At 38.5% G+C, this 14,608-nt stretch overlaps 1 long non-coding RNA gene across 1 annotated transcript; it reads left to right on the top strand.

The window, feature by feature from the left end:
• Window positions 1-6,955: 6,955 nt before the first annotated feature.
• Window positions 6,956-10,039, top strand: LOC148182924 (uncharacterized). Its single transcript, XR_015774075.1, has 3 exons — window positions 6,956-7,066; window positions 8,961-9,070; window positions 9,915-10,039. It is a non-coding gene; the product is annotated as an uncharacterized LOC148182924 (long non-coding RNA).
• Window positions 10,040-14,608: the final 4,569 nt, after the last annotated feature.

The following is a 14,608-nucleotide window of genomic DNA, read 5'->3' as shown; positions in this document are numbered from 1 at the left end:
TTCAACAGTTTTTAAATCAAATCTATACAGTTTCAATTTCAGAATTATTTCGGGGCTATTTTACAAAACATTTCAAATAGGACACTTCTGCTAAGTTGAATTTTCCTCTATTTTTAGCCCACTGAAAGCCCCAAAACAGAGTGCAGAGCAGTGTGTATTCTCAGCGAACTGCTGGCAGAATTAATGCCAATCCTTCATTCTGTCTGCCATGGCCATGAATAAATTATCAGTCTTCATAATTATGCAAATCGATTACAGTTCATTAGCTTATTTTGAGAACACTATTAATAATAAAAATTTTCATAAAAAATAAATAGAAATAAAATCTATTAGACGCTGGTTAAAAATTTGGATACAGAATCCAGTGGGACATAACTTCTGCTCCATATCTAAATTCCCATTGATGCTGAGAGTATTTAATATTAATAATCCTGAGTAAGTATGGAAAAGAAATCAGGTAAGCACGATTAAGTTTAAGGAAGTTTTAAAACTCTGGTGAATTAGATGCAGAAATTGGTAGTTGACTACTTTCAGTTAGTTGGTATTTTGTTTACATTTAGTTTGCAATTTTGCAACCCCATCTTTCTTCATTAGGTTTCTGGCAAGGGAATATTCTGTCACCAGAGCACAGTGTTTCTGTATGTCACAGAAGATTAAAAACTGTAAACCAAAGTGAGACAAGGATCATGCATTTAAATAACAAATTTTACATTTCGTTGGGTTTGGTTTGGGGCTGCAAAGGGTGTCTCTAATAATCTTAATTGGATTTCTTTGATCAAGTGTTCCAAAGGTCACTGTATCAGTCAGCTAACACCACTGTCAGAAGTAATTGCAGGTAAGTTTTACTGTCAGCCAACTGTCAAGAAGGACATAATGTCAAGTTAACTGAAATTTACACTGTAAACATAACCACTGTGATTTAGTAATATATTCCAAGATTTCACAGTTTTCTGAGAATGTCTTGGAGCAGCACTTAGAGTTAGCATGGAAGTGTGCTGCTAGACTTGTACTGAGAAAAACATCTAATCAATCTTTTTTCTTCTTTATGTATTTGGAGAAGAATGTAGGTGGATGTAGATATCTAATGTGGAACAACACTGCCCATATAAAATGTGACATCTGCTTTTTTCTATCCCTATTTCACAATTATTAGTTTCTAAACTAAAGTATTAGACTTTTGATACTAGCTCAGATACTTAACCTAATGATACAGGTCGGGATAGTCCTAACAATTAACCCCATCAGAGGTTGGGATGTTATCCTCTCCTACACTTTATACACAGAGCATGAAACAGCTTCTGAGTGAAAACCATGACTCCCCTTCCTTGACTTGCAGTACTCCGGCACAGCACAGACACAAGTGCCTGGCGAGGGTCTGTCAGCATTAAACACACAAAAGGATCAGTTTCCTTTGACTCACCCTTCATGATGCCACTGCTTTCAGCCTACTCACTTCAAGCAGAGCTACAACAGAGCTACCCTTTTTTATAAGTACATGAATTACATTTCTGATGAGCTAAGCAATAAGGGTGGTTTGGAATGATGCAGGGGCAGGTTTCAATTTATAAACTGATGTACAAATCTTATTCCATCTGGGAGTTTCACAAATTAACAGGAAAACAGGGAAGGAATATAAACATATTCTATTTGAAAAGGCAATACCTTGGCATAGGTTTGGGTTCTTTTAAATGAAGCAAACAATTTAGCATATTACTCTTACACATTTTATGTGACTTTTATACTCAGCTTTCCATCAGCAATGCAGCACATTTCAGAAACTTGCATCAAGTGACAAGGTTCCTCAAAAAGTTCATTGTGGCTAAACATAATTTATATCCTGCAGAAAAACTGAAGTGAGTTACTTTCTGTTATGCTAATATCAAACAACCTCTCAAATATAAAATATTAACAATATCAAAACAACCAAGTAACTCACACCAAGTACAGGTTGGTGTGACAGCTGCCACAATGAATAAATGAGCTGGCTTTCTGCTAAATGCCTTAGGGATTTTCATGTACATACATACATTTATACGTTATCGGTTTGGGGGTTGCTGCACAATTCCATGCTCAGCTAAAGATGATCAGAGGTTTAGTCAGTGGTGTTCCAAAATCTCTGCAATGAAATCCATTACTTATCACCTGCAGAGGTTCCTTCCTATCTTACTGCTGGTCAGAGGTGGCCATTTGTTCTGTGTGGCCTGTGACAGGTGACAGCAGTGCAAAGGGCTCCCCTCTCACAGACTCACAGACTTGCAGTGACTTTAGTATTCAATACTTCAGTGGTTTTGTATTGCACTCAGAAAGTGAGAAAAAGCATTTTAATGTCAACCACTCATCTGGAGGCCTCTTTTTATTTTTGCTATTTTCCCTAGAAAAATTTTCTGTTGAAGCTTGAAAACTTTATTTTCTTCCTAACACAATTTCCATAGCCGTTTATTTGACCCTAGCACTCTGCCTCATCCATGCTTGATTTTAAAGGACAAAGTGTGACTTGAGTAGCTCAGAATTCAGTCACGCAGCTCAACTGGAGAACATAGTAGAATTATAAGGATATCTCATCTCCCTTTCCATTTGCAAACTGCCTGTCATAGACTGAATCAGCAAGACTTGACAGCTCTCATCGTAGTTTCTTTTCTACTACAGGATTCTGTTCCAAAAACTCTTCATCACATTGAATGAGATACACAGCTTGCCTGAGTTGACAGCTAGGCAGTCTAGTGTTCAGGCAGACAACTCATTTTTAACTCCATCTGGCAATGTACAGATCCAAATAGTGTACCATGTAACCACACCGTGAGACCAGTGCTGCCTTCAGGTGCAAGGACACTGCTCCTGCCTTATGCCATTGAGCCACAGGCATTTCAGGTTCTCTTTATCCAAACATTTCCAAATGAACACACCAAACTTGCAGCTTTGTTCTTCCAACATTATTTGGCATTTTATGAAATCTCCAAGACTACTTAAAGATGGCTTCAAGCTTCTCAAATTTATTTTCTTGCTTTTGACCAATAATACCACTAAAATTATGCCAAGCCAAACAGTATTAACTCAAAATTATCTGTTTTTTTCTGGCCCAGTTGTCTTTTCCTATTTGTTATGTAGTCAATCACTTACCTACACAGAGCTCCATAAATACAAAAACACAACTAAAAGTTCTTGTTGTACCTTTTCATCTAGCTCCTTCTTGTGGCTTTTCTTTCTATTGTCAAGTGTTGCTAACATATCATCCAAACATGCACCAATACCCCTTTCAAATAAGAATTTATAATGTCCCACTTTGCTCAGAATGTCCAGTTATCTTCTGCAACACCTCACATCACTGCAAAAAAGATCATCTTCACGTGATGGTCGAGCTTCCGCAGCAGCAGCACAGCACAGGCTGAGGCGAATGGAGTGATAACTGTGTCTCTGGGAACACCCATGCCCTGAAGATTCAGGGAAACCCAGCCTCAGAGGAGCTGGGTTGCTTGGGAACCATGCATGTGAAGATGATTTACCCTTCACAAAAGAGATTGCAACAAACCTGACAGGAAAGTCATGAAAATCTCATACTACAGGGACAAGACAGTGCAAATATCAAGATGGGTAACTGTTGTACTTGTAAGACAAATAGATGAAAATTAGCTTTCTGTGATAAACTGTAGAAAAAGGAAGAAATCATCCCTAAGAAGGCTGAGAACACACTGTACACGAGCATCTAGAATTTTACCAAGTAAAACATCAAAATTAGATTTCTCATAGGAGAACAGCAGTAAACCTTTTATGTTGGAGCACCTGGGTTAATTTATTATTGACATTTTAAACCCTAATGCATTTTTACAGACAAGCACAGATGGTGTTCAGTGCTATTCCATAAGCTTTCTCCCCATGGCCCTGACTAAGAACCAGCTATGCTCCATTCAACTCACAGATCCAGAATAAAGTTCAGGAGGTTTGCATGTGCTGGCATGATGGGGAGGAGAAAAACACATGGAAAATAATGGGAGCTGTGAGCCAAATGAAAAAGTTTTCTGGTCTTACAGGCCCAATGTTCTTGTCAGAAGCACCATATAACTTGCTGGTGAGTGTCAGCTGGGTAAGTGCTGGCTGCAGTTCTGCCATCAGTGAGGGTCACGATGTTGGTGCGTTATTGAGGAATACAGTGGATAGTGCAAGGTTAATGTCTCACTTGGGCTAAAATTTGCACAGCTATCAGGCAGCACAAGAGTTTTCAGCAGGAGGAAAAAAACCTGCACTTTCTCTAAACCCTGTTCCCTATCCCAATGAATTCACATACACTTCACAGACCAGAGTTCTTTAAGAAAGGTAGACATATAAATTTTAACTGAAACTCCCTATACACTCAAAACCTGCTGAGCTTAATAAACTAAGCAAGGATTGAGGTTGAAAGACAAACTTTCGCTCCAAGCATAAGGACAGGATGAAGTTTGCTAGTTCCAAATTACCATTTTTTCCTGACACTTCCCAAATTCCATCCCCTGCAAAATAACATATGGGATAAATTGCAGGGAGTCAGAGCACCAGCAAAGTCAGGCCATCCCACCCTCCCAGATTTTAATGGGAGTGGGAGGAATTTGTAAAAATAACTTTATAACAGAAGAGTTTGATATGTGGTATTATTTCTAGATAACTTGCTGACTAATATGGCCAGTATTCACCCAGAAGAGTCTGCAAAAATGCAAAGTGAGCTGCTCTTACAGATCTAAATTCTTTGAATCAGAACTACCCCATGTGGAAAGAAATACAACAGAGACAGGAGTTCACAGTCCAGCATTCACCGTGTCAATAGCCTAAAGCAGCTGGGGAAGAAATTATTGATTATCTTCATGGTATATATTTCAGCACAACTTTCCAGAGAGTTTTCCTGAAACCGGTGCTGCTGCTTCAGCTCCACCTCAGGTGGCTCTCACTCACTCCCTGAGCTCTCTGTGCCCCACTCAGGCACAGCCAGAGAGCCAGAACCACTACTGGCACTTCTGCCTCCGCAGCACGGCTACACCAGTGCTCCTGGCCTTTGCAGTTTTTATTTTCAATGTTTTCTATGGCCATCTATGACCTGTGTCCCTTTCCTTGAGGGATAATGCTGAATTCCAAGTTGCCTTTCATTGGGTGTCTAGATTGTTAAACTTTGCATTCACACACACGGAGCCCTCGAATACAACTCAGTTCTTTTTCATCTTCATTACCTACAGACCCCAGAGGCAGCCCCAGCAGCTTGGCTGCACAGCACTGTGCTCATCTCCTCCCACTTTGGAGCCACTAGAGTGCACCACAGCTCGTTCCCAGCAGTTCTCTCTTCCAGGTATTTCAGAAGTGAGTACTTGATTGGATGAGACTTTTGGCAGAGGCAGTTTATGGTAATGCCCTCTCTGTGTAGGGCATTGCTCTTTTCCATGTGCCTCCATCAGGCTCAGAAGAGCTTTTGGAGACTTTCAGTCTCCACTAAACAAGACCATGAAGAATCAGATCTCATTTTAAAGCTAGCCCTGCTCCGCTTTAAACAGGGGCTGGACTTGATGACCTCCAGAGACTCTTGCAAGCCTATGTTGTTCTGTATAGCAAACAAATCCTCTTTAGATGGAAGAGGAGGGGCCAAGAATCCACTTTAAATGAGACTAAGGAGAGCTAACTGGGCTGCAGAGTGAGGAATGTCTGCCTGGCAGCACACACTGTGTGATGGCAGATCCCACTTCCATCCCTGACCAGAAGACAGACAGGACTGTGCTGCACTTCAGGCAGCAGCTGCCTGACATCCACAGTCCAACAGCTTGGCCAGCCCAGCTCCAAGGGCTTTCAGGGACCACCAAAGGAAGCATGATTTTTCACTGTTATTTTTCTTTCCAATTTACTGGACAGCTAATAAATTCAAACTTTTTTAAACACACACATCACTAGAAAGACTAACCAGCTTAACTATTTGACGGCTGCCTTTGAAAAATAAATGTCTTTACGAATATAGACAGCCTTCAAGACTGGATAGGAAGAGGTGTTAGCTGTGATTGCCCGTGGTGCAACAAACCCCTAAGAAACCTTGTTTAAAACATTTGATCAATTCCTTTTCCTTAATGGCAGTACAGAGACTCATCAGATTGCCTTTCATGGCAACAGGATTTGACTCTTTTTTAGGTTGAGGCTAAAGACTTTCAAAGTTCACTACCTCTCTCATTTCTCCTCTGGCAATTACAGCTAGTAGTTATACACCATTCACTTGGTGCCAGCATTTTCAGAGTCTAACATTTTCTAGCAACAGGAATGAGGTCAGGAAACTAGTTCAGATACATTACTTTCTAGTCTCTTTTCTTAAACTTACTGATGCCAATTAGCAAAGTACTAATGAACTTCTACCTCTATTGAATGGCTGCTGCATTCAATTGCAAGACAAGCCACTTTCAATCCTTACTCTCTAAGAAAATGTGAATTGGATCATGATATGCATTCTAGTTAATGAGGAGTATTTAATGTAGATCTTCTTGCAGAGTGCTCAGGTGGGTCACAAACAGATAATTGCACTGACACTTCATTGCAGACAATCTTTAGAGCATTGATGCACTGGTTGATAACCCAGTTGTTGCACACACAGCTCGTGGCTCCACTTCTCATCTCACACCCCAGCTCTGCATGCTGCTGAGTGACTGTGAGCAGCTGTGGGTGACTGCAGTCTCTTCACTTGGTACTACTGAACTCCAAAAATCAAACTGCAGGTGAGATTTTCAGCAGTACTGGTGCCGGCTTTCATAGAGTTGTGGTACCCTTGAAAGCCACCTCTGGAAGTCACCCAGCCTAACCCTGAGATAGAAGCAAAGCCAAGTGCAAAGCTCTGTCTGGCTGCTCATGACGTTGTCCATTCAAATTCCCAACACCTGCAGCATTTCCACCTTCCACCTGGGCAGCCCTGTTTCAGTATTTAACTCCTCACATTTCCCCTCTTCTTACTTAGGTAGGTAAAACCCATCTAAGTTGCTCTGAGTTGTCGGGGGGTTTCTGTCTGTGTTTCTTTTTCTTTCTTTTATTCTTTTCTAGTATTTCTCCAGTATTTACATCTTTCACATCAAATGAAATGAAGGTCAGAGTCACAAGCCAGTATTACTAAGCTCACAAAACTAATTTTCTAATAGCAGTTTTCCAGTCAAGCAATGGGGAAACTTACCCTGCCCCTGTGGACTGGCTCTCCAAATATGCTTAGTAAATATCCTGAAAAGTTCCATATGACTGAGTCCAATGAGCAGGACCAGATAGATCCCTCCCTCTATAATTTCTTAACAATTCCAGCTCAGATAATATAAATGAACTTTTTAAAAGTGCTATAATCTATTGATATGAAATAGTTTTCTTAAAATATGTCACACCAGGGAGCTACCTTCCATTTTTGAACACTTCACAAAGAAAGGGAAATCTTCCTTCCCACTTGGAAAAGCTTTTGCCATAACTAATAAACTTAAAAGTTGCTTTGCTGCTTATCATGATCATACTTTAGAAAGATTAATCTCTTACTGTAGGAGAGATTTTTCTAAACCCTATATTTGATTATAAAGTAAAGATAATTTTCTAAATAAGCAACATCTGAGCCTTTTTAAACACAGTGACGGAGCAGGAATTGTGATCACACTCTTGGAAATTTGGTTCTGTTTCATCATCTGTCACAGATCATGACTTCAGGAAGTCATAATCTGTTTTAATATTTTTATTTTAATAAAGAAAAATAGAATAATACTTCTTAAAACATAATTGTTTTGAATGTATGTGAGATAATATTTGCATGACATTCAGATTGTAGAAATCTGGTTTATATGAATAACAAAACTTTACAGAAGACAAAATTAAGGAGACAACTAGGAAAACTCAAGTAATGAAAAGACATTTACATATTTAATCATAATATATATTTTACACAGCCTCTGAAACAAAAGCCAATGTTTTCCTTTTCCCCTTTTTTCACACATTATTGAAATGCACTTCTCTGTCTGGAGCACACAGGGATGACCCTGCTAACACTGAAGAGCTGAACTCCTCTTTCAACCTGATCATAATTTAACTAGAATATTAAAGATGTATCACATTAGATGGAGAACTAAGAGTGCTGTCCCTTTGCTGGAGTCACAAAATAGGGTCTTTGCTTCCCACTTCCTTTCATCAATGCATCAGTTTATAAATTGCTGTAGAAAACAAGAAGCAATTACCATGAAACTTGAAAAGGTTTAGCAGGCACTGGCAGTGAGAGGTTACAGACAATGTGCTGTGCAGCGTTTCAAATGAATTCATTAGGTACATGCAAGAGTCTTGGTGCCATTTTTAGACATCCAAGCAAAGTTTTGAATCTAGGACTCCCCTTAACATCAGTGAAGGTTTAAAACAGGAATCTGTAAAAGCATAGATTGAGCTATATCCAGATTAGAAAAGGACAAGCACCATAGATAGATAGAGGGCTCTCATCAGTAATCTTTATACTTCACAATTCAAAAAGTCAATTTATAAGGTTACACTGAAATAATTTCCAAAATGGGACGTAACAGAAGTTTGTAGCAAGAACACAGAATCACACGAGACAGAAAAATGTGTTCATTTTTGTTAAGCATCAGACACAAGTGGATTCATTATCTATAGAATATTTAAAGGATGATACTTGTCCATTCAGCCTGAAGCCTGGAAACACCTTTTTAATTAAATATTCCCCTCACTCCCTAATATAAAATCAAATTTTATTTTACAAAGAACTAACTCAAATCCCAAACCTATGAATCTTTGACATCTTCAAATAGTTGCCAAAAGTCAGTCTCATCCCATTTCAGCAGTTTTGTTCAGGATGCAGAACTCTCAGAAATAATAATTTTATACATGCGGGAGGCAATATGATGAACATATTTTGACTTGTACTTTATTAGACATAAAATTACCGTCTTGAGCTATGGACAATAAAGACAAAAAGATCTTTCTTTCATTACAATCCGTATTCTCTACAGGACAGATTTCCAGTGAAGGCCCTTTGCAGAAGAAATACAAATTTATCTTTGCCCTTGAAAGGCTGAAGACCTGGTTTTCCACAGGCATGCTGATGGCAAAAATAAAACAGGTAGGGAAGTTCAAGAATGATCAAGATGATTCTTTCCTTTCAAATTCTCTAGGCTTTCAATTAAAAAGAAATTCTGTAGCCTGGTGATATAATGACAAGAAATTGTGGCATATTTACCTCTCTAACTGAAACTTCAAAAATTAGAAAGCACAAAGTGTGCTGAAAGGTCAGGACAAGCAACTCTCATCTTCTTTCCCTTAATATTCACTGTGGTTATTCCTCCTCCAGTTACAGTAACAGAGCTATTAGTGGTTAAAAAATGACCACTAACCCCCTTGTAATTGATCTGTTTAGGTTTCTGGTTGCATGCCTTAGGTCAGCAATGGCCAGGGCTTTCCCAATGACATTGTTTCCAGTTAGCTTGCCTTCTGCTCCTTTGGGTGATAGTCACAGTGTAAGAAAATGGACACCAGGACATGCAAGTCTCTGCCTGGGAGTCTCTGTGTAAAAGAATTCCTAATTTGATCTTTTATCAATTTGGTTTTGTTTAACCTTAATGTACAGCATACCTCAATCTAACTTATCCTGGATCTAAAGAGTTTATCCCAACAGGTTGTGTTGGCCTCAAAGCTCTTGGGCAATATTTTATAAAAGATTATACCAGATCCCATTCAGCATGCAAAACTTTCTTTGGGATCCAATATAGAACTGCAGGGAGAACTCAAAATTCCCTTAACTTATGACTACAAAGCAATTAATTAGTGATATTATCCTAGATTTCAACACAATCTGACTTCAAGAAAGCCATTATGTCCAGCTGTTCAGTAACACACACATAACACATATAAGGACATTGCAGACAAATTACAACACTTTCTGCTCACCTTGTTGTTTTGATGTCAAGTGTGAAGCGGCAAAAGAAACCCAGAAGAACGAAGATAACACAGCTTTGGTATGGATGGAACTGAACACTCACAGAGAAAGACAATGCTGGAAACAACCTGCTTCCAATGAACAAAAAATAGCTCAGTACTCAAGCTTCACTAAATGGATGAAGATCAATAAAAATATTGAATTTCTAAAGATCATATGATACGTTAAAGAGAAATTTAAATTATATTTTAATATAAATTTCTTACAGGTGCTGTCAATCAAAACATAGATGGAACTGTATGGACTCTTTTTCCTTCTCATTTGATAAAATCCTTTAAAATACTTTTCTGACACTGACATTGACTGTCTTTTATGCACTATATTGGCTTACACTTGTTAAGGACTAGATGCTTACATGAATCCAAATGAGTATCTTTACAGTCATTGCTGTCCATCTCAGTGTACTTCTAAAATACTAATGTAAGCAGGAATTCCTACATTTCCCCACTGGTTATTTCTGGTTTTCATTTGATTGGCTTCAGAAACCACGAGGTGAAAACACTTTTTCAAATTAAGAACACATTACCAGTTCCAGAGTTGCAGTTAATCCAGAGCAAGGCACAGTACTAACTTGCCTAGATAATGAAATCAATTCTCAGGGTCATTCTGTTGGATGAATGAGAAAGACAATCCTTTAAAAGACTTGGAAGTGCACTTAGTAGTATATGAGGCATGAAACACTTTTTGACAGCATGCCTCATTCAGCGTATAAAACATTAGCAGAGGATCAAACTTCTTTACTGATCATTCTGGGATGTAGTTTAGTCTAACAAGGGGGTGATTACTCTGGCAGCAAAGTTAAACACACATCATGATACCTTCCCAAGGCATTGGAAGCAGGTTTGGATGTTCATACTGCTGACAATTTCTGTAGTTGTCTTCTGGAGAACTGCATCAAGCCCAGAAGATCTATCCTTCATGGGCACACTGATGAGTACAGAGAAATATTGCCATTTTTCTCCTGCTTCTGCACATTTTCCTCCACAAAGGGGGCACAGCAAAGGGTGGTAGGAGTGCATGAAGTGCAGAGACAATCTTCAGGCTGAGCAATTGCACAGACAGGAGCAGCAGGGAGAGCCCATGACCATCACAGGTTGTAGCCCATCTTTTTCTTACGTCATCCTCCAGCCCAGATTTCCCAGGAAAAAGCAGCACTGTGGCTTCACACAGGCTCTCCTGCTTTCTGCCCCTGCTGACATTTCTCCCAGGACAAGTGTAATTGTTCAGCTTAAAGCTTTATCATATTACACAAATTGACAATTATTACAAAATGAAACAGACTTCTTGTATGCAAGTTTGCTTGGCTGAAACTTCTGCTTTGGAAGGAAGACATTTCACTGAGATTAAACACAAATCTATCTTGCATGACTCATTTTTTAACTCCCAAGGATCTGTTTTCCCCACTACTTATGCATGTCAGTAGAACAGTTGAAAATGATGGAATATGTTTCTTAAATCATGGCTACCACATACTGTATAACAGAAAAATGTTTTCCAATGTTTGCTTTCTTATAAAAAAGAAGCAGTTGAAGAGAGACATGCAGCCTCAGAATAGTGCACACGCCCTTCTATCATTTGCTTAATTTTCAGAAAGTACATCCAGACCTAAATGCATAAACATGTATCATATTAACATTACTGACACAGTTCATTAAGGTCTGAATATAAGGAATGTATTTAATAATATAGAAATATTATAATAAACAATACTACTTTTTAAAGTAGTTGCCACTACTTTATTTTATTTTAAAATCTAGGCTTATTTTCAAAGGTGACTGTACTGAAGGAGCCAACCAATTCATGCTTTTTCCTTGGGCAAGTTCTGATAGTTTTTTTTTAAGTTTCTTGGACAAGGGACGATGGCTTACCTTCTTCTCTTATGGTAACATAAAATCTATAGCCCAAGAGAGAATATCTGAGGGAGCACATTATTACCTTCTTTAGTATCTTTATGATATGTTTTTGCAGAACCTTTCTCAATTATTGCCATGCTGCAGTTTTTAGCCTAGAAAGACATAAATTGACTCTTAGAAGGCTGGAGGGACATTAGGAGGCAAAGCTGAATGCTGCAGACACCCCAACAGAGACCAGGCTGTGAAACCAGAGCCTACAGCTCCCTCACATTCAGAAGCATAGTTACAAAAGATACATAAATTCAGTCATGAAGTACAGTTTCACATAATAAACAACATGGGGAGGTTTGGTTTTAAATATCAATCTTCAAGGAACAGAAGCAGAATAATTCATAGATGGAAAACTCCATTTCCTCACCCGCGTGTCACCTCTCAGCTGTATAGATTAACAGCCATGTGCCCCAAAGCTTCCATTTTCTTTTTCTTTTTTCTTCCCTTCAATTTCCTGACTTTAGGGAATAAGGAAACAACCAAGGCATTGGAGAATAGAGTTCCACAGAGGCTATTTTGCCTTGCTGAGAAGCATATTTCTAAACCTTAACTGAATTTTTAGAAGAATATTACAGAGGAATGTTGTTTCCAGCTACTGTAATGTGTATGTTATGATAAATGGATATTTTCTGCATATTCATCAGTCTTCTTTCCCCCCAATTAAGGGAAGGAAATTTTAGTAATGTTGCTTCCTATTGCAAGAAACTACATTTATTTTCCTCTCATTAACTCTCACTGTGATACAAAGATTAAAGATACAATTCTTTTACTCAGCTTTTGCAAAACACCACATTTATAAAGATATCATAAGCAAAATACAGTGATGGAATGACTTATTTCTCTGTAATTTCACTTTTGAGGGAGGAAAGTGTTATCTGCCCAATTTCAGTTCTGAATCTAGAGAATACTAGCTAGCCCCAAGTTTTGAATAACAGCTTTTTAATAAAAGAAATTAGAAGTTGTGAGGTGCAGAGCTTTCTGCTCAGGGAATAACTCATTCTCAGGCTGAGGGGACGTAAAATAAAATTTTATCCTAATTATCCCATAAATACATATCATTACATTTCTGATTGCATCTTCTACCAGGCTTTTACAAGGCAGTAATTCTAGTGGTCTGTGAAGATATACTTAATGTTAAATTTAAGCAGTCTTTTGCACTGTTAGCTGTGCAATTTTGACAATCTAAGGCTTAGTTTAAAATGCAAAACCCATCCGAAACGAAGTGGATAGATAGGAGGCTAATGAGTGATCAGCATGAAGCCAGGTCAGTTTTCTCACTGCTTATCTTGCACCTTGTCAAGATGCACACACAAAAGCAGCAGTTAATTCATTACAAATGCATCAAGAGAAGGGATTCTTGGCTAAAAAGGCTTGAGTATATGTATATGTATAATCTGATGGAGAAATAAATGTCCATGTGCATCCTAAACTCTATAATAACCTCATTACATTGACACCTAAGGCTTTCCTTGATAAAGGAGCATAGACAAGAAATGCTGGTCATAGGTAACAATTCAAGTAGAAGTTGGGGAAGACAATACAGGCAGCAGCAGCACAGCCCCTTCCCAGAAAATACACTTAGACAACAGAGATCCTTTTTAAGTTTGTTTGTTTGGTTTTTTGGGGGGGATTTTTGGTTTGGTTTTGGTTTTTGGGGTTTTTTTGAGGAAGAGAGAATTCCTTAGCTATCAAGGTGATGTATGAAATAATCTAATCCACCTTTATGTTACTGCTGTTCAGACATAAGGCACTCCTTATGAATGAGAAAAATTAATCCTTCATTTTCTTAGTCTTCTCCCTACATTTATTTTCCATTCCTTCTGTAACACTCAGTAAACACAGCAGCTGTCTGCAGTCCATCTAACCTGAAACACACTTCTCACTCTGAAACATTCAGTGCATGTGTTTTGAAAAACAAGTCATGTAATATTCTACATTATTTTAAAGCTTTCATCATTCTTGGAAGGCTACTGTAAACAGTAGCTGCAGGGGAGTTCATTTAAATATATTCACTTTGAACTGCAAATTGTGTATAGTAGAAAACAGAATGACACATACAATTTTACCTTTTTTCCTACTAACTGTTGTTTACAAATGTTATAAAACCTCTTCTAAAATTTAAGGCTATGTCAAGTTTCAGGCAGTTAATTATCAGTGTTGGAATACACTTACAGGCTCCTAACACTTGATGGGCCTTGGGAGGGGGGAATTAAATGGCATTTGGATTAGGCAAAAAGCATTGCTTCTCTCCAAAATACACAAATTCACAAGAAATCAGCCACTGAGGCCAGGAGCTGTACCCACTGGTAAGCACAGACAGGTGGAAAATGTGGAATATCCCTGGCAGCTGAATACTCCTGATTTCTTTTTAAACCACTGGCAATAGCTTCAGAAAATACAGCAAGAGTTGAGCCAGCCATGTCAGTGAGCCCTTTTCTGTGCTCATAAACGCCTCACAACCATTTCATCCCTTGCTCTATGTGAGCATTTGGGGAGGGTTGATGTAACACAAGTTGAATACAAGAGGACTTTTGTGGTGCAGCCCTTGTACTGCAGCATTTGGGAACAATAAAATCTACAGCACCCTGGGACCGATGCTCCCAGCACCATCCAGGGGAATACACAGCAAAAATCTACAGAATAAAATCATATTTTCTACAAAAAATAAAGTTCAAAGGTGAAAGTGATAATGTTTTGTAGATCTTTCCAGCTTCCAGGACCCAGATCCCTGTTAATGTCATTATCACAGTAATAAAGCTGG

Source organism: Pseudopodoces humilis, chromosome 18, assembly GCF_049639895.1.
Source record: "Pseudopodoces humilis isolate 2021_Gansu_Grassland_sample_001 chromosome 18, ASM4963989v1, whole genome shotgun sequence".
Classification (NCBI taxonomy): domain Eukaryota; kingdom Metazoa; phylum Chordata; class Aves; order Passeriformes; family Paridae; genus Pseudopodoces; species Pseudopodoces humilis.
This window is presented reverse-complemented; position numbering and strand designations above follow the sequence as displayed.